At 33.8% G+C, this 18,521-nt stretch overlaps 1 long non-coding RNA gene and 1 other non-coding gene across 2 annotated transcripts; one reads left to right on the plus strand and one right to left on the minus strand.

Annotated features, from left to right (window-relative positions):
* Positions 1-1,442: 1,442 nt before the first annotated feature.
* Trnaq-cug (transfer RNA glutamine (anticodon CUG)) lies at positions 1,443-1,514 on the minus strand. Its single transcript has one exon. It is a non-coding gene; the product is annotated as a tRNA-Gln (tRNA).
* Positions 1,515-2,173: 659 nt separating this feature from the next.
* Positions 2,174-18,207, plus strand: LOC136029516 (uncharacterized). The gene is made up of 2 exons (XR_010618061.1): positions 2,174-2,262; positions 17,991-18,207. It is a non-coding gene; the product is annotated as an uncharacterized LOC136029516 (long non-coding RNA).
* Positions 18,208-18,521: the final 314 nt, after the last annotated feature.

Raw genomic sequence — 18,521 nt, forward strand, 5'->3', positions numbered from 1 at the left:
ACCAGAACAATAGGTTTTAAGTTTATTTACAATTTCCTTTAAAATTAAAGAATGGTCAATAGCAGCAATGCGGGTTGGACATTTAGCTGCTCCAGCAATAAACCGTGGTTTAGGGGGATTCTTATGAAATTTTACAGTCCAATATAGGAAAGGGAACTTTTTATCATTGTCATTTATTTTAATATTAAAATTTTTAAAAAGTATTTCTTCAGTCTTTTCACTTATATTCTTATCCTCTATATTTACCTTTTCGTAAACATTAGTTGTGCATAACTCCCTTTTTAAGATATCACAATACAGCTTTTGACAAATTATGGCAAAATTATTATTAGCTTTATCAACTGGCACAATTACAAATTCATTCTTTAGATTAGCAATTGCTTATTTAATCTTCGCATTATAAAATAATGATTTAGTGTTACTATTTTTTAAGTTAGAACATATTTTATTTCTTATTCTACTAATAATTAAATTCTTCCAACTTTGAAAACTCTCTTTATTTTTATTCTCTTTCTTACACCACTTATCAATAAATAAATCAAAATCATTTTCCAAGCCATCAAGAACACTCGATGGTTTCAGATGATGAGAAAGACGGAAATTAGCCCCTTTATTCATTATAATTTGAAGATCATCTTGCTTTATTATTGACAAGTCCCCTGTTATAACATGTTTGTAAGTAGGATTTACAAATGGGCCAAGTTGCTTACAATTACAAACCGGTTTCCAATTTATATCACTATCTAGTCTTTTTAGTATTAAATTATAATTAAAAATAATTTGCCCAATAGTTTTTGAAAATTTATAAGTTAAAACTGGACTATCATTATAATTCAAATTACTAGGAAGGGCCTGTTTCACATGCCGCTGATTTAAAATTTCTGGTAAATTAATATCTTCAATCTGCTTACAAGTAAAATTAATAGGTAAATATAATCTGTTATCCTTATTACTAATCTTATCGAACTTTTTCTTTTTTAAAATAAATTTCGTTTTAGTTAGAATGCAAATTGTATCACATATTACTTTAAAATTATAATCAAGAGCTGTATTATTCTTAACAATCCAGAAAAGTTTGATTAAATTCCTCTTGGATAAATTATTTAGACATTTTATTACAGAAATCATACCCCTAGATTCAAGTAGCTGGCATAGATCTATAGAAAGCATATGTACATCTAATTCATTTTTTCTATTATTTTTCCTATGTCCTCTCGATCGTTTTTTACGTTTAGTAGGACAAGTAAAAGATGGATGGTCCATAAAACCATCAATACATTTAACAACAACATGAGACATGTCACCATATTTTGCTACACGATCATTTAGCCCAAAAGAGCATTCCCCCCCCCCCCCCCCAGGGGAATTCTCACGATTTGCTTCATGAACTGTTTAAAAAAAGAAAAAGCACGAATTGACAATATGGTTTGTAAGGTAAAAATAGGTTCCACCGAGATTTGAACTCGGATCGCAGGATTCAGAGTCCTGAGTGCTAACCATTACACCATGGAACCTTGACATGGAATTGTTTTTAAAAATATGTAAATATTTGAACTGATCGCCGAAGTTGGCAACTTCCTATTTACATTTTGCAGGAAGTAAACTTCTCACCAATACACCAAGTCAATACAATAATTGACGTATAATTGCAATAATTCAAATTGCCATTTAGTGCTGCTTGCTAAAAATATAGCAAGGTCAATGTTGGTATTACCTGAACAATTGTTTTGGGTTGGGTCATGAAACTATTGTTAATAGATGCATTTTAACTTTTTGAACATCTTTTCTCTCTTACAAAACTACCGCAAACTCACCGTTATGGAGTTATTATATATTTGCACATTAGGGGGGGGGGTAAAGCATAGCATATATTAAATACAGCAATGGTTAGTTTACGTGTTTAATATATGTTATGCTTTACCCCCACCCCCCTAATGTGCAAATATATAGCCCAAATTTGTTTCTAAGAGCGTGTCCGAAATCTCAAGTATGCAGAATTAATTTCGCATCCGTCTGGAATTCTTCGAAGAATTCTCAGTCCGGAGTAGAATTTCATCTGTAATTATCGCAGGGTTATGACGTCAAAATCCCCACGAAAAGATTCTACGAAATTGCAGCATTTATCTGAGGTTTTTGAGAAGAAACTAAAGAAAGATAGTGGCGATCCATATCCAAACATAAGGAAAACCAGAGCATAAGGAAGAAAGATCTGTTTCCAGAGAGATTTCAAATTCCAAAAATGTGTGACAAAAGACTTCCAATGTAAGTGGCTAAGAATATCTCAGTTAAAAAAAAAAATTATTTGTGATCAGCAGCTTTTAGATGATTATTATTAAAGATGTAGATCTTCACCTTGCTCAATGATCATAGAGCTTTAATTGTATGATAACTGCTAAATACAATGATCATTGACTTCTTGTTCTGTTATTCTTGAAGCAAAAAAATTAAGCTGTTTCAAACAAAGAGAAAACACAAAATTTCTCATGCCCTGCTAAACGATTATCTCTAAGCAGAGTAATAGCTGATCAGCAGTTTTTTGATAGTTGTTTAATAAAGTGATTGTTAATATTCTAGTTGAGTGACTTCTTGTTATCTCAGAAAGGGGTAAGGTTAGGAAAATGAAACTTTCAGGGGTGGTTCTAAAGGCTAAAGTATATCCTGGGAAGGAGTTCTAGAGTACACACCTCCACTCCTTTTCCCTCTACAGAGCCATAAAATTCGCCGATCTGACAGGTTTGACAAGTTTAACAGGTTTGTCAAAATTGAAATTTTGACAAAACAACATTTTATCTTAAGTTTTAGTTACCAGTTGCTTTTTCTCTGCCTTTAGTTCTGAAAATGCAATTCCTGTTATGAGTAGAATTCTGAGCCATATCACTTTTTTCTTCTTCAAAATTAAGGATATGTATTGGCATATCTTTCAAACCTTATAAATTTGGATTGAGCAAAGTTTTTGACCTAGGGTCATAGTCTCAGAATCTCAATCAAACAGATGGATGGAGAAATAGAAATTGCAATGTCTGTGTTATCTATAGTTAACACATTTGATCCCAGAAAAGATTTAACAAATTTTATCATTGTCACATCAAATTTAGCATGCTGACGAGCCTGATAATTTGCCTTGTAGTGTCCTTTTTCCAATAATATTATCAAAAATAAAAAAAAAGTCTTTTATTTTTGCTGTTTAAGATATTTATGACTTTACAGAATGTTATATTTGAGTATGGGTGTGCGCTAGGATTAACAATGCTTATGACAGCAAAGGTCTTTCCATTTGTGGCACCACAGAGTGTTGAATCCCTGACCCTAAACTCCTGAGTCAACTGTCATATTTGACATATGTGAAAAAATGTATTTAATTTTTTTTTTTCACTCCTAAAGGTGTAGTTGAAAGTAGTCAGAGCATTGGGGTGTGAATCCCCTTATTTGTCCTGTTGGAAGGAGCTAGTATTGTACTTCAGTTTTCATAGTTTCTTGTTAATCTTAAAATCTCAATCTTAATCTTAAAATCTGCATTGGTGATTTCTCTTTTCATGATATTTAGATGATATTACAGTTTTTATTGTTTGGTAAATGACGTCTTATATTTATTGACGACACGACTGCCTGTCCATGGATTATTCTTTATGGTTGATTGTGTATGGTTATGCTGTTTGACCTATGTGATTGTATGGATGAGTAGGGTTAAGGTCTCATTCAAGTGCTGATCTATATTAATCACCCCGAATCGTCCACACCCGAATCAAATTCCTGACTAAGACTCTGCGAGAAGGTCCCCTTGAAATTAGCTGTTAGGTCCGGGTCTTCATGGAGCGCAAATTGCAGATCCTCCATTAGAATATATATATATATATATATATATATATATATATATATATATATATAAATATATATATATACACACACACACACACACATATATATATATATATATATATATATATATATATATATATATATATATATATATATATATATATATATATATATATATATATATATATATATATATATATATATATATATATATATATATATTAATATATTATATTAATCATTCAAGTGCTAGTACAGTACTCATTCAAGTTATGATCTATATTAATTATTAAAGTAGGAAAACAGTCTTCCCTTTCTCCTTCTGTCTTTTTTTTTTAATCTGTTTGTGCTGTTGCATTGGTGATTTCTCTTTTCATTATATATATATATATATATATATATATATATATATATATATATATATATATATATATATATATATATATATTCCGATATATAAATCCGATATATATATATATATATATATATTATATATATATATATATATATATATATATATATATATATATATATATATATATATCGGATTAGGATCTGAAGATATGGTTTTAGCAGAATATACTTGAGAACAAATTAGTGTTGATGTATTCGAGTTTTGTGTCACTGGTTATAGAATTTGGAAGGGGGATCAATGATATGACTCTGTAAGCTCAGCCAGAGTTGACCCTGTTCTAAATGGGTAGCCTACCTGGAGAAATCTGGAGAGAACAACGGGAAGCGTTGGATTGCTTTTCGAATATATATATATATATATATATATATATATATATATATATATATATATATTTTCATGATATATATATATATCATGAAAAGAGAAATCACCAATGCAACAGCACAAAAAAAAGACAGAAGGAGAAAGGAAGACTGTTTTCCTAAATTAGTGATTAATATAGACCAGCAGATTGGAGGGCAACTAGGCCCCCTGTCCGCTTTTTTCCAAAAATCGTTTAATCAAAATTTCGAGATTGCCATTTTGTTCATCATAGTTGAAAGGCCCAATAACTATGCCTTTAGATATGACATGACGCCCTCGCAGCCCCAGGGGAAAGGTCTTTATGCTATAAAATGTACCCATTGTTTACGCATAGTATGTTTTATTGGGAAGCATTCATACATTTAGGGAGGGGGCGAATTTTCGCCGGAGTTTTTTCTATGGGGGAATTTTCCATGGGGAGGAAAGTTATCAGGAGATGATCTTGTTTGGGGAAATTATACACTGGGGGAATTTGCAAGAATTCCTATACAAAACTCTTTTTATATATGCTGCATTTTCTTTTCCGTCTCAATTTTACATGTGGAGTTGTTAAAGGTAGATTTCCTGGGTAAATTTTCACCGGGATTGAATGGTCTAGAGGATATTTCCGTGGAGGTGGGGACAGATTTCCTAAGACTATTTAAAAAATGATCATAAATTAAATAAAAATATAAGTTTTTCTACTGAAAGTAAGGAGCAACATTAAAATTTAAAAAGAGCAGAAATTTTCACGTATATGAAAGGGATTGACCTCTCCTGAACACCTCGCTCTTTACGCAAAAGATTGAATTCTGTCCCGATTCTTTAAGAACGACTCCAGAAACACAAGGGTCGTCTAATTAGAACAATAAGAAGTTTTTTTTTAAAGTACTAAAACACGTAAAGAGTAAGTTGTTGAGGAGGGGCAACCCCTTTTATATACGTAATAATTTCGAGAGGGAGAGAGAGAGAGAGAGAGAGAGAGAGAGAGAGAGAGAGAGAGAGAGAGAGAGAGAGAGAGAGAGAGAGAGAGAGAGACAGAGAGAGAGAGATAAAGAAAGAGTGATGTGATTTTATCAAAAATTGACATTGATAATTCATCTTCGGAACAACGACTCAAGTTCACTTTGAAGTTCAAATCAAATGAGCCTTCTCCGAAGTCTTTACGGCCTCTTCTGTCATAAGAACCTTTCATGTCCTGAGGGCATAACTTACCCCCAAGCTTTGGGTGTTTGTGTAAGGCCTGGAGGCATTGTCATATGATCTTTGGACTATTTTTAACAAAATGGCTATCTTAAATTTTCAATCAGATTCATTTGGGGAAAAGAAGGCATGGGGGGCTAGTTGCTCTCTGATCACTTTTGACTCTTAAAAAGGGCACTAGAATTTCCGGTTTTTAATTAGATAAGCCCCCTTCGAGGTTTATACGACCACCCCTTCCGCAAAAAATTGTATTTTAACAATGGGTAACTACAGAACTTATAGCCCTTATCCTGAGGGCTGTGCGAGTGGGTCGATATCCCAAAAGACATAATTACTGGATCTTTTAAATGTGCTGAACAAAGTGGCTATCTTAAAATTTTGATATTCTTGGAAATATTGTTTGGAAAATTAGATGTGTTTGGAAAAATGACGGGTGGGGTGCTGGTTTCCCTCCAATCACTTTTGAAGCTAAAAAAGAGCGCTACAACCTTCAATTTCCGATTTAATAAGCTCCTTTCAAAGTTTCTATGACAACTCCTTCTATACGAAGTCCCTAGGTCAGAAAAAAACCAAACATATATGATACATTGTGGCCGCGTCGCTCTTTAATTAAGCAGCGCTGTTACGATGAAAAGAGAGCATATTTGATCCTGAAGGAATGCTAAACACAATTATAACTCACTTTATCCTTGCTGGTTATGAAAAGGAAATATCAGCAATATCTAAGAAACATCTGAGGGGATTAGGTTGAAAATTTCAAGGCATGTTGAGGAGATTTTGAAGAGAGGTGTGAGAGGAACAAGTTCCCTCCCTTCTTGTCTTTTTTATCTGTCCCTTTTACTAAAACATGGTTGGAATCTTGTAACTATCGTTTTGTTGAAACTATTTCAAAATTTGTAAAAGCCGTGTCTCCAGGTATGCCATGCCAATCAAAGCCCCGATGCAAGGACTGCAAATTATACATTTATATATATACATATATATGCAATATCTATATGCAAATATATACATTTCATCCTTAGTAAAATGGGTATGTTTTGATTCTGGGCGTATCTGAAAAGGCCAAGGGCATTAGATGAAATTCTGGAAAATACTGAAAAGTATCTTTAACTAAGAGGTATAATATAATATACAAAAGGTATAATATACATCCAGTACTAAGTTGAGTGTATTAAGTTGAAACTTTCTGAACATGTTGAAAGGGATGCTTAGAGGTGGTTGGAGGGTCACCAAACCCCTTCCCACGCCCTCTTTACCTGTTCACTCTCCAAAAACATTCGATCAAAATTTTGAAATAGCCATCTTGTTTAAAATAGTCTAAAGATCAAAGATTTATGCACATGGGAATGACAAGACACTACACATCTTCGGAGAGGAATACCGAACACAATTAAAACATATTAGATATATGCCGGCTGTTAAAAAGGCGTGTCATCAATATCTAAGGAACAGCTAAGGGTATTAAGTTGAAACTTGCAGGGTATGCTGAGAGGGAGGACTATAAGGCCTTCTCTGACCCTTATTAGATGCCCCCTACCTTTAACAATGATCAAAATTTAGAGAAAGTGATTTTATTCAAAATAGGCAAAAGATCTAGTTATTATGCCCCCGAGGATGCAATGCCCCCTCCCCCCAAAGCCCCAGGTAAAGTGTGCAATTTTCTCTTTTTAATTCCAAAACTGGTCATTAGGAAAAATGGAAATGTTTGATTCTGATTGTTTTCGAAAAGAATATGTGTGTTGAAAGGTAATGCGAAAAATTTTGAGTGTTGAGGGGCATGTTTACCTAAATCAAATGATAGTATGCGCATCCAGTTTTTCAAAAAGATATATTTGCAATGTCTCGAGAATGGATGAAGGCATTAAGCTGAAACTTCATAGCATATTGTGGAGGATTTTGAAAAAGGTGGGAGGGCAACTAGCCATATATGCTCTTCTTAGCTGTAATGGCACCAAATACGTCTGATCAAAATTAAGGAATATCAATGTTCAATATCTTGTTCAAAATCGTCGGGAAGTCAAATAACTATTGTTCCAGGTATAACAACACCCTCCACAGCACCAGGGGTAAGTGTTGTATGTTAATGAGTCGCCCTTTGTTTATAAAAAAGGACATAAGTTTATCCCGAGTGTCCAAAAAGGCCAAGGGTATTGAGTTAAAGCCAATAGAAAAAAATTGAGGGGGCTGTCAAACAAAATCAAAAGATACTAAATGAAAGAGGGCTTCGGAGAGGGTACAACAAGGGTCGGAAAGGGTATTAAGTCGGAAATTCGGAATCATGCTTAAAAGGATGTTGAAAAAGGAAGGGAATTGGGGCCAGTCCCAATCCCCTCTATTGTCCTGTTAGATGCTCGCCTTTATATTGATAGAAATATTAAAAAGCCACTTTATTCAAAATAGTCACAAGTTCTAATAGCTTTGCCTCCTTGGAAGCCATGCCCCAGGACAAGGATTGTAAATTGTCCGAAATGTTCATTTTTGATATTTCTCCACAAAAGTTTTCAATTTTCAACAACGCTTGAACCTTCAGAATGCTTAGAGGGAATTTAACCTAAATTAGAAGTAACTATGCATGTACAGTTTATTAACAGAGTATATCAGCAATATCTTAGGAGCACCTAAGGGTCAAAAATACTTTGTGCATCTTGGTTGTCAGAAGGGTGTAACTGAAATATCCCAGGAACAGCTAATGACATTTAGTTGCAACTTTTAGGGAATGTTGAGAGGGTGTAGAAATAAATCAAAAGCCACTGATTAAAACTATTAAATCAAAATTAGATATTTTAATTGTTACGCCAGAGATATAAAACTGAAGAAATATTCTTTATATTACCAAAAATCAACACTTTGGCAATAAAAAACGAACGGAAATTAAAAACTGAAAAAAAACTTTTCGAAAAATTTCAAGACCAGCAGAAATAAATTCCTGCATTAATTCAAACTCAAAACGACTAAAAATTACTATTAAAGAATAAATGAACCCACAACTAACAGAAACTAAAACAAACGATCATGAAAATCGTAGAGATAACAGTTACTGATATAGATACTAATATAGATAGTAGGTATAAAATACATTAAAAATATTTCTTTTACATGTACGACGTTGAAAAATAAAAATAGAAATTGTAGTGAAATAAAATTTCAAATTACTGATCTTTCAATCATTAATATTATTATATATCAAGTATTCAGTTGATTATCATTAGTTCTTTCATTTCAACTTGTCTTGAATATTATAGTGATTTTATATTTATTTTTCGTTGATATTTTGAAAAAAATTAATGTGTTCAAGATGCATATAGTTATTTTTCGGTTTCAGCAAACCGCGAATAACGCAGCAAGCTTAGGTTTTTTACAGTTAGGGAAGGAAGAAAAGAGAAGTACCCAAACTCCTGTTTGCAGAAAATTTTGTTCGTTTTAAGTTTGACATTCAATTTAATTTCTACTCCTTTTGAGATTTATTTGTTCATTTTAATTAATTCAGTTTAATAGGAACGAAAGCGGGAAGTGTGTAGTAAGGCTTTGGTTTCAACCCCCCCCCCCCCAGTGGCTTAGGCAAATCCCGGGGGGGGGGCAAAGTTGGAACCAATTTTCTCAAATCAAGTGAAAATAACAGTGAAAAATGAAAAATGTGCCACACAGTACCACAAAGGCAAAAATGCACTAAAGAAAACTGACCTGTTTCTCTGGATGCTGGAATTATTCAGGCTTATCTTAGTTTGACAAGATTTTTTGGAAGAAAATGATTTTTCTGGGGGAGCAAACTAGGGTCTGGAAGAGGATGGTTGCCTTCCTACCACACAGCAAATTACGCCCCTGTCTCCCTCCTGTATTCCAAAATTCTTCGAATGACAAGCATGACGATATGTGCACGATAAGTGCGATTCTTGGGAGTGCTTTTGGATAAAAATTTATCGTTTAAGTGACATGTTCAAATAATAAGAGTGAAAATTTCCCGTGGACTTGGAAGCAAGAATTCTCCAGTCGATTACACACACTCGTGTTGACCTTAATATTAAAGATGTTTATGTTTTATCTCTATCTTCGTTGGCATATCAATACTCCCAGGGAGATCTCCCATGTTGCTCAAACTAGTAGGGGAAGTAAATTTGTATACAGTTCGAAACTGGGAGGATATGATGATTCCGGCAACTCCCTTGGTTCGTTCAGGCTTCGGTCTGGCCGTAAGTGTGGGGCGTGCTTGGAATTTGGTTCCTGCTGAGATCCGACATTCTCGAACACTTGGCTCCTTTAAGAGATTAAATAAAAAAAACAAGTTTTTTAACTGAAAGTAAGGAGCGACATTAAAACTTAAAACGCACAGAAATTACTCCGTATATGAAAGGGGCTTTTCCTTCTCAACGCCCCGCTCTTTACGCTAAAGTTTGACTCTTCTCTTAACTCTACATTTAAAAACAGTAAAAAAACTTTAGCGTAAAGAGCGGGGCGTTGAGAAGGAAAAGCCCCTTTAATATACGGAGTAATTTCTGTTCGTTTTAAGTTTTAATGTCGCTCCTTACTTTCATTTAGAAAACTTGTTTTGTTTATTTAATTTCTGAACGTTTTTGAATCAAAGCATGTTTTGATTTTGGCTCTCCGCAGAGGAATAATTAAAACGAAATTTGTATATTTTTTTTTTTTTTGGCTAAATGGCTTTCTCATAATTTTTGATCGAATGATTTTGAGAAAAAAAGAGCGGGGGAGGAAGCCTAGTTGCCCTCCGATTTTCGGTTAATTAAAAAGGCAACTAGAACTTTTAATTTTTTACGAATATTTTTATAAGTAAAAGATATACGTAACTTATAAATTAGCTTACGTAAAGAAATTTTGTATTCTTATGTTTTTATTACATATATGAGGGGGTTCGCCCCCTCGTCAGTACCTCGCTCTTTACACTAAAGCTTAAATTTTGTCCCAATTCATTAAGAATGACCCCTGAATCACAAAAGCCGCAGAATAAATAGTTGAAATTACTAAAAATACTTTAGCGTAAAGAGCGAGGTATTAGGAGGAGGTGAGACCCTCATATGGGTAATAATTTCTGTTCGTTTTAAGTTTTAATACTGCTGCTTACTTCCAGCTGAAAAAAAAACTTTTTCATTGTTTTTTTTTTTTAAGTAATGCTAGTAAATCCTGCGCTCCCTTCATGGACATTTTCTTCCCCCATGACAAATTCCTCGATGGAAAGTTCCCCCAGCATATCCCCCTCTTCTCAACCCCTGCCTCCAACCAAAAAATCCTCCTGAAAACGCCTGTACACTTCCCAATAACCATTACTATATGGAAGCACTGGTCAAAGTTTTGAACTTGTAACCCCTCCCACGGGGACTGTGAGGGAGTAAGTCGTCCCCAAAGACAAAGTTATAAGGTTTTTCGACTACGCTGAATAAAATGGCTATCTCAGAATTTTGATCCGCTGACTTTGGGAAAATAATTAGCGTGGGAGGGGGCCTAGGTGCCCTCCAATTTTTTGGTCACTTAAAAAGGGCACTAGAACTTTTCATTTCCGTTAGAATGAGCCCTTTCGCAACATTCTAGGACAACAGGGTCGATACGATCACCCCTGGGAAAAAACAAAAAAAAAAAAAACAAATAAACACGCATCCGTGATCTGCCTTCTGACAAAAAATATAAAATTCCACTTTTTTGTAGATAGGAGCTTGAAACTTCTAAAGTAGGGTTCTCTGATATGCTGAATCTGATGGTGTGATTTTCGTTAAGATTCTATGACTTTTATGGGGTGTTTCCCCCTATTTTCTAAAATAAGGCAAATTTTCTCATGCTCGTAACTTTTGATGGGTAAGACTAAACTTGATGAAACTTATATATTTAAAATCAGCATCAAAATGCGATTCTTTTGATATAGCTATTGGTACCAAAGTTCCATTTTTTAGACTTTTGGTTACTATTGAGCCGGGTCGCTCCTTACTACAGTTCGTTACCACGAACTGTTTGACAGATGAAATTTTCTTATTGAAGGTAAATATTAGGTGTTTTATTTTTTTTTTTGTTTTTTTTCGGGGGGGGGGGATTGTTGTTTTGCTGGCGTTGGATCTTAGATGACGCAGACAATTTTAAATTGTATTTTTTTTCGTCGAGTGATATGAGGGTCGCTGTTTTGTGGGGACTGCCGCTGAGTTGATTTTTTTCCTTATAGAATTACATTTAAATGTAGTATGTTTATGCCAATTTTTGTCATTCTTTCTTTATTCTATGTCATTTCCCAAATAACGGGCCATCGAGTCCTTTGGGATAATGTCTTTGTTATTGTTATTTTATAGACATAAATGAACCTTAAACTTGATAGATATAACCTGACTGGTTTTATAATCTCTTAAGATTTTAGTCTAAATCAGTGGTACCCAACCAATTTTGGTCCATGCCCCACCTAGGTATTTCTAAAATCCTGATGTCCCCCTTTTGACATTTAAATTTTCTTATTTAGAATTATACGTGTATTCACCTGAAGGAAGCTGAAAAGGCCCCTACCTTTATATCTAATGAAGAAATATTGTCTGAATACACCAGCTTTTATGCAATATATACCGTCATTGCAATACTGTCATATATCTTTTTTGCTCTTTATAACATTTTTATATGCCGTCTTTCACAATATTTTTTTCTTTTTCAAAATCTAGGGTGTACAGTATAGTTAGCCGGAGAGTGCACGTCCTGTCCCTGACCCACCCAAATATGCCAAGCCCCACCGGCGTCCACTCCACGTTGGGAATCATGGCTCTAGAGTCAGGGTGAATCAGGAAACTTTTAGCGCTAAATTGTTTGTAATTTACTCCATGTGTTTAGTTTTTTATTTGTATATCACTTTTATTTGTTTATAAGTAAAGACATTACTTATCAATGACATTTATTATTTAGGATTATGAATGATATTTATTACTTGTGGTCTATATAAGATTACAAATAATTAGGCGAACTATTAGGGGTTTTTATCTGATATGACTGATATAACTTTTTCTGATATGATATAATTTTCCTAGTGAAAAACAAGCTGTTTATATTAAATTCAGCACGCTTCCTTTTTCCCCAGAGCCGTCCAATAAAAATTCTGAGATAGCTAGTATGTTCAGAATAGTATAAATGTCCAATAACTATGCCTTTGGGGATGCCACAATACCCCACACACCCTAAGAAATGGGCTGTAAGTGATAAAATTTGCGTTTTCATCGTTTTTATTCGTATTATTTTCGTTTTCAAAATGTTATTTTGAAGCTAAATTTTCAACAATTTTAAAAAGAGACAAAAACATCTCAAAAGTGGTTTCATAGCAAAATAAAAAGAACACGATTTGAATAATAATAGTTGAAAACCCTTTATAGGAAACTTATACCCCCAACCTTGATCAACAAGGAAAATCACACTTTTGTGATTTTCCCTGATGGACCCTGAAATGTCCTCTTTTTCTATTTTTGTGCTACTTTGTTTTTCTATATTGCTAACAGTGCACTAAAATATAATCGAAAACTGTTTTAAGCCTTATTTAAAACTAATTTTTATATCTTACTGGTTTTTAACTATTTTTTGGACTTGAAAACATAGTCTAGATAATGTAATAAATTACCTTTTGGGACACCATTAAGGGCTCAAAATAGATTTTGCCGAAGAAGTTGTGATTTAATTTGAAAAGAGCATAAAAAGAGTATCAAGTGATGCAGTTCTTTTTTGCTAGATTATATGAATATGTATAGATTTACCAGGTTTTTTTTTAGCAGGGGAAGCTCTTTTTTTAAAACCAGGGGTGTTTTTTTTTAGAAGGGGAAGCTCTTTTTTAACCAGGGGTGTTTTTTAGCAGGGGAAGCTCTTTTTTTATTTAGTGCCATATTGAGAGTACATTAATCAACTATGATCCGTAGTTTTAAACATATTTACATACTTGAAATAGAAAACGTCTCTGTGAAAGTTTTCAAAGCCTTTTTTGTTCTTCGACAAATATACGGGACAAATTTACGTAGAGATGTGACAAGGAGTCGAAATGTAGCGTAAAGCGCGAGGCGTTGAGAAGGGGACAGTCCCTTTCAAGTACGGAATAATTTCTGTTCATTTTAAGTTTTATTGTTGCTCCTTACTTTTGGTTAGAAAAAAAACTTGTGTTTTTTCGTTTAATAACATTTTGAATCGACATTTTCGATTTTCGATTTGAATCGGCTTTAACATAACGACAAATCTGCAAATGGTCTTCCACAATACCTGCTATCATTTAAGGGCTTTATCTTTAAGACTGATAAATAAAAAAACAAGTTTTTTTTAACAGAAAGTAAGGAGTGACATTTAAACTTAAAACGAACAGAAATTAATTCGAATGAGAAAGAGGCTGCATCCTCATCAACACCTCACTCTTTACGCTAAAGTTTTTTACAGTTTTAAAAAGTAGAGTTAAGAGATTAGACTCTGTCCGTTTTAAGTTCTAATGTCGCTCCTTACTTTCCGTTAAAAAAACTTGTTTTTTTTATATTTCATTTCTGGACGATTTTGAATCAATACATGTTTGATTTTGGCTCTTCGCAGATGAATAATTAAAACGAAATTTGCACATTTATATTTTTTTTTTGGCTAAATGGCTTTCTCATAGATTTCGAAATCATGATCGAAAGATTTTGAGAAAAAAAGGAGCGGGGGAGGAGGCCTAGCCGCCCTCCAATTTTTTGGTTACTTAGAAAGGCAACAAGAACTTTTGATTTTTCACAAATGTTTTTATTATTAAAAGATATACATACTTATAAATTAGCTTACGTAACGAACTTATGTATTCTCATGTTTTATTATGTATATGAGGTGGTTCACCCCCTCGTCAGTACCTCGCTCTTTACACTAAAGCTTAAATTGTGTCCCAATTTCTTAAGAATGACCTCTGAATCACAAAAGCCGCAGAATAAATAGTTGAAATTACTAAAAATACTTTAGCGTAAAGAGCGACGTATTATGAGGAGGTGAGCCCATCATATGCGTAATAATTTCTGTTCGTTTAAAGTTTTAATTCTACTCCTTACTTTCAGTTGAAAAAACATGTTCATATTTCTTTTTTCATTATTTTTTTTAATAATGCTAGAAAATCCTGCGCTCCCTTCATGGAAATTTTCTTCCCCCCATGATAAATTCCTCCAAGGAATTTCCCCCAGACTTTCCTCTCTTCTCATCCCCCCCATAACCAAAAAATACCCCTGAAAACGTCTGTACACTTCCAAATAACCATTACTATATGTAAGCACTGGTCAAAGTTTGTAACTTATAGCCCCTCCCACGGGGACTGTGGGGGAGTAAGTCGTCCCCAAAGACATAGTTAGAGAATTTGTCGACAACGCTGAATAAAATGGCTATCTCAGAATTTTGGTTCGGTTACTTTGGGAATAGTTAGCGTGGGAGGGGGCCTAGGTGCCCTCCAATTTTTTTGGTCAATTAAAAAGGGCACTAGAACTTTTCATTTCCGTTAGAATAAGTCCTCTTGCAAGATTCTAGGACCACGGGTCGATACGATCACCCCTGGAAAAAAAAAAAAAAATAAACGCGCATCCGTGATTTGCCTTCTGGCAAAAAATAAAAAAATTCCACAATTTCGTAGATAGGAGCTTGAAACTTCAGCATTAGGGTTCTCTGATACGCTAAATCTGATTCCATGATTCTGATACGCTTTTCCTTAAGATCCTATGACTTTTAGGGGTTGTTTTCCACTATTTTCTAAAATAAGGCAAATTTTCTGAGGCTCGTAACTTTTGCTGGGTAAGACTAAACTTGATGAAAATTATATATTTAAAATCAGCATTAAAATGCGATTCTTTTGATGTAGCTATTGGTATCAAAATTTCATTTGTTAGAGTTTTGGTTACTATTGAGCCGGGTCGCATCTTAATATAGTTCGTTACCACGAACTGTTTGATAAAAACAATAAAAATAAAAAACTCTCCAAAAAAGCGATGAATTGTCTGTAATCTACTCCGTTAATGTGTTTAGTTTTTATTTTTACATCACTTTCAAGTAAGTAATGAAATAACTTGTCAATGACATTGACAATCACAAAATTGACAATCTGATCTTTGCAAAATCACAAATAATTGGGGAAATATTAGGGATCTTTATCTGATATGACTTTCCATATCAGAGTCATATAATAACAAAGTCATATAATAATTCAAACTTTAAAGACTACAAATTTAGATAATAATCACACAAAAAGCTTATTAGGTACTGATATAGATGAATTAATAAATCCTAAAACGAGAAAAAATTTAAAATCAATGCTCAAGTGAAACTTGAAACGAACAAAAACTAAAACAAACAAACAAGAGTTTGGCTGCTGCCCTTCCCCCTCCCCTAACCATAAGCTTTCTAGATCATATTACATAATTTGTGCGCAAAAAGGTGAATGATATTTACGTTTAAACTTAGCTTTCTAAAGTTGTTTCTTTTTTTAGAGATTCACCAATTCCATTATTTTCAGCTGCCGGCTTCTTTGGGTTAATTAAATAAAAAAACAAGTTTTTTTTAAATGAAAGTAAGGAACAACATTAAAACTTAAAACGAACAGAAATTACTCCGTATATGAAAGGGGCTTTTTCTCCTCAACGCCCCGCTCTTTACTCTAAAGTTTGACTTTCTCTTAACTCTATTTTTAAAACAGTAAGAAACTTTAGCGTAAAGAGCTGGGCGTTGAGGAGGAAAAGCCCCTCTCATATAAGGAGTAATTTCTGTTCGTTTTAAGTTTTAATGTTGCTCCTTACTTTCATTTAAAAAAAAACTTTTTTTTTTATTTAATTACTGGACGTTTTTGAATTAAAACATGTTTTGATCTTGGCTCTCCGCACATAAATAATTAAAACGCAATTTGCATATTAATTAATTCCAATTAATCGGAAGATTTTGAGAAAAAATGAGCGAGGGAGGAGGCCTAGTTGCCCTCCAATTTTTTGATTACTTAAAAAAGCAACTAGAAATTTTAATTTTTTACAAACGTTTTCATTGATAAAAAATATACATAACTTACGAATTAACTTACGTAACGAGCTTCTATATTCGTATGCTTTTATTGCATATATGATGGGGCTCAATCCTCGTCGATACCTCGCCCTTTACATTAAAGCTTAAATTTTGTCCCAATTCCTTATGAATGACCTCTGAATCACAGAGGCCGTAGAATAAATAGTTGAAATTACTAAAAATACTTTAGCGTAAAGAGTGAGGTATAGCGAGGAGGTAATCCCCTCATATGCGAAATAATTTTTGTTCGTTTTATGTTTTAATGCTGCTCCTCACTTTCAGTAGAAAAAACTTTTCATATTGTTTTTCATTGTTTTTTCCAATAATACTCGAAAATCCTGCGCCCCTTTCATTGAAATTCTCTTCCCCCGTGAGAAATTTCTCCATGGAAATATCCTCCCACGCACCCCCCCTCAGCTCTCCCCCCTAAACCAAAAAAAATCCCCCTGAAAACGTCTGTACACTTCCCAGTACCCATTACTATATGTAAACACAGGCTGAAGTTTGTAACTTGCAGCCCCTCCCACGGAGACTGCGGGGGAGTAAATCATCCCTAAAGACATAGTTATTAGGTTTTTCGACTATGGTAAATAAAATGGCTATCTCAGAATTTTGATCCGGCCTAAGGGCCCTCCAATTTTTTTGGTCACTTAAAAATGGCACTAGAACTTTTAATTTCCGTTAGAATGAGCCCTCTCACGTCATTCTAGGACCATTGAGTCGATACGATTATGGGGGAAAAAAGCAAAAAAACAAACAAAAAAAAAACATACGCAACAGATACGCATCCGTGATCTGTCTTCTGGCAAAAAATGCGATATTCCACATTTTCGTAGATAGGAGCTTGAAACTTCTACAATACGGTTCTCTGATACGCTGAATCTGATGGTGGTGATTTTCTTTAAGATTCTATAACTTTTGTGGGGTGTTTCCGTCTATTTTCTAAAATGAGGCAAATTTGCTCAGGCTCGTAACTTTTGATGGGTATAACTGATCTTGATGAAACTTATATATTTAAAATCAGCATTAAAGTGGGATTCTTTTGATGTAACTATTGGTATGAAAATTCCATTTTTTAGAGTTTCGGTTACTATTGAGCCGGGTCGCTCCTTACTACAGTTCGTTACACGAACTGTTTGATGTCTTGTAATTTGGGTTATAGATTAGTAGTTAAAAGTTTCCTCTTTTTTGCTTATACTTCTGTTTTTCCATTTTTCCCTTCCAGCTGAAACAGTTTGCTTCCGGGCGGCTTTCAATGGTTTGCCAAGAGGTGTACCAAACTGAGGCTTGGTTTCAACTATTAGGCAGATCATGCTGGCTTCACAAAAAGGAGAACCAGCTACATGCATTTTTATACACCTTTACAAACACAATTGTTTTGTTCAATAATATTGTTCTTTTAAATCAAGATTTTTTGCTTCAAAAATAAATTAATTGTATTTTTTATTTATTGCTTTTGATTAATTATTTTAGAATTAGTTTTATAAAGATTAGGATTCAGAGTTTGATCCAGATTGATTGAACACTTAGATCTCAGGAATTTCAAAAATAAGATTCGTTTTACTGTGGGCCCATGCGTTCTCTAGTCCAATGGTTTTAAGTAACATAAAATTTTGTCAAGGACTACATGTTTTTCTTCGGAGGTAGAAAACCATAGTTACAACCACACACAATATTATGCAAGCGAATAACATTGCTGCAATTACTTATGGAAATGAGTTATTAGCTGGTTTATGGATCATTTTGAAGGACTTTG

This window comes from Artemia franciscana, chromosome 7 (assembly GCF_032884065.1).
Source record: "Artemia franciscana chromosome 7, ASM3288406v1, whole genome shotgun sequence".
NCBI lineage: Eukaryota > Metazoa > Arthropoda > Branchiopoda > Anostraca > Artemiidae > Artemia > Artemia franciscana.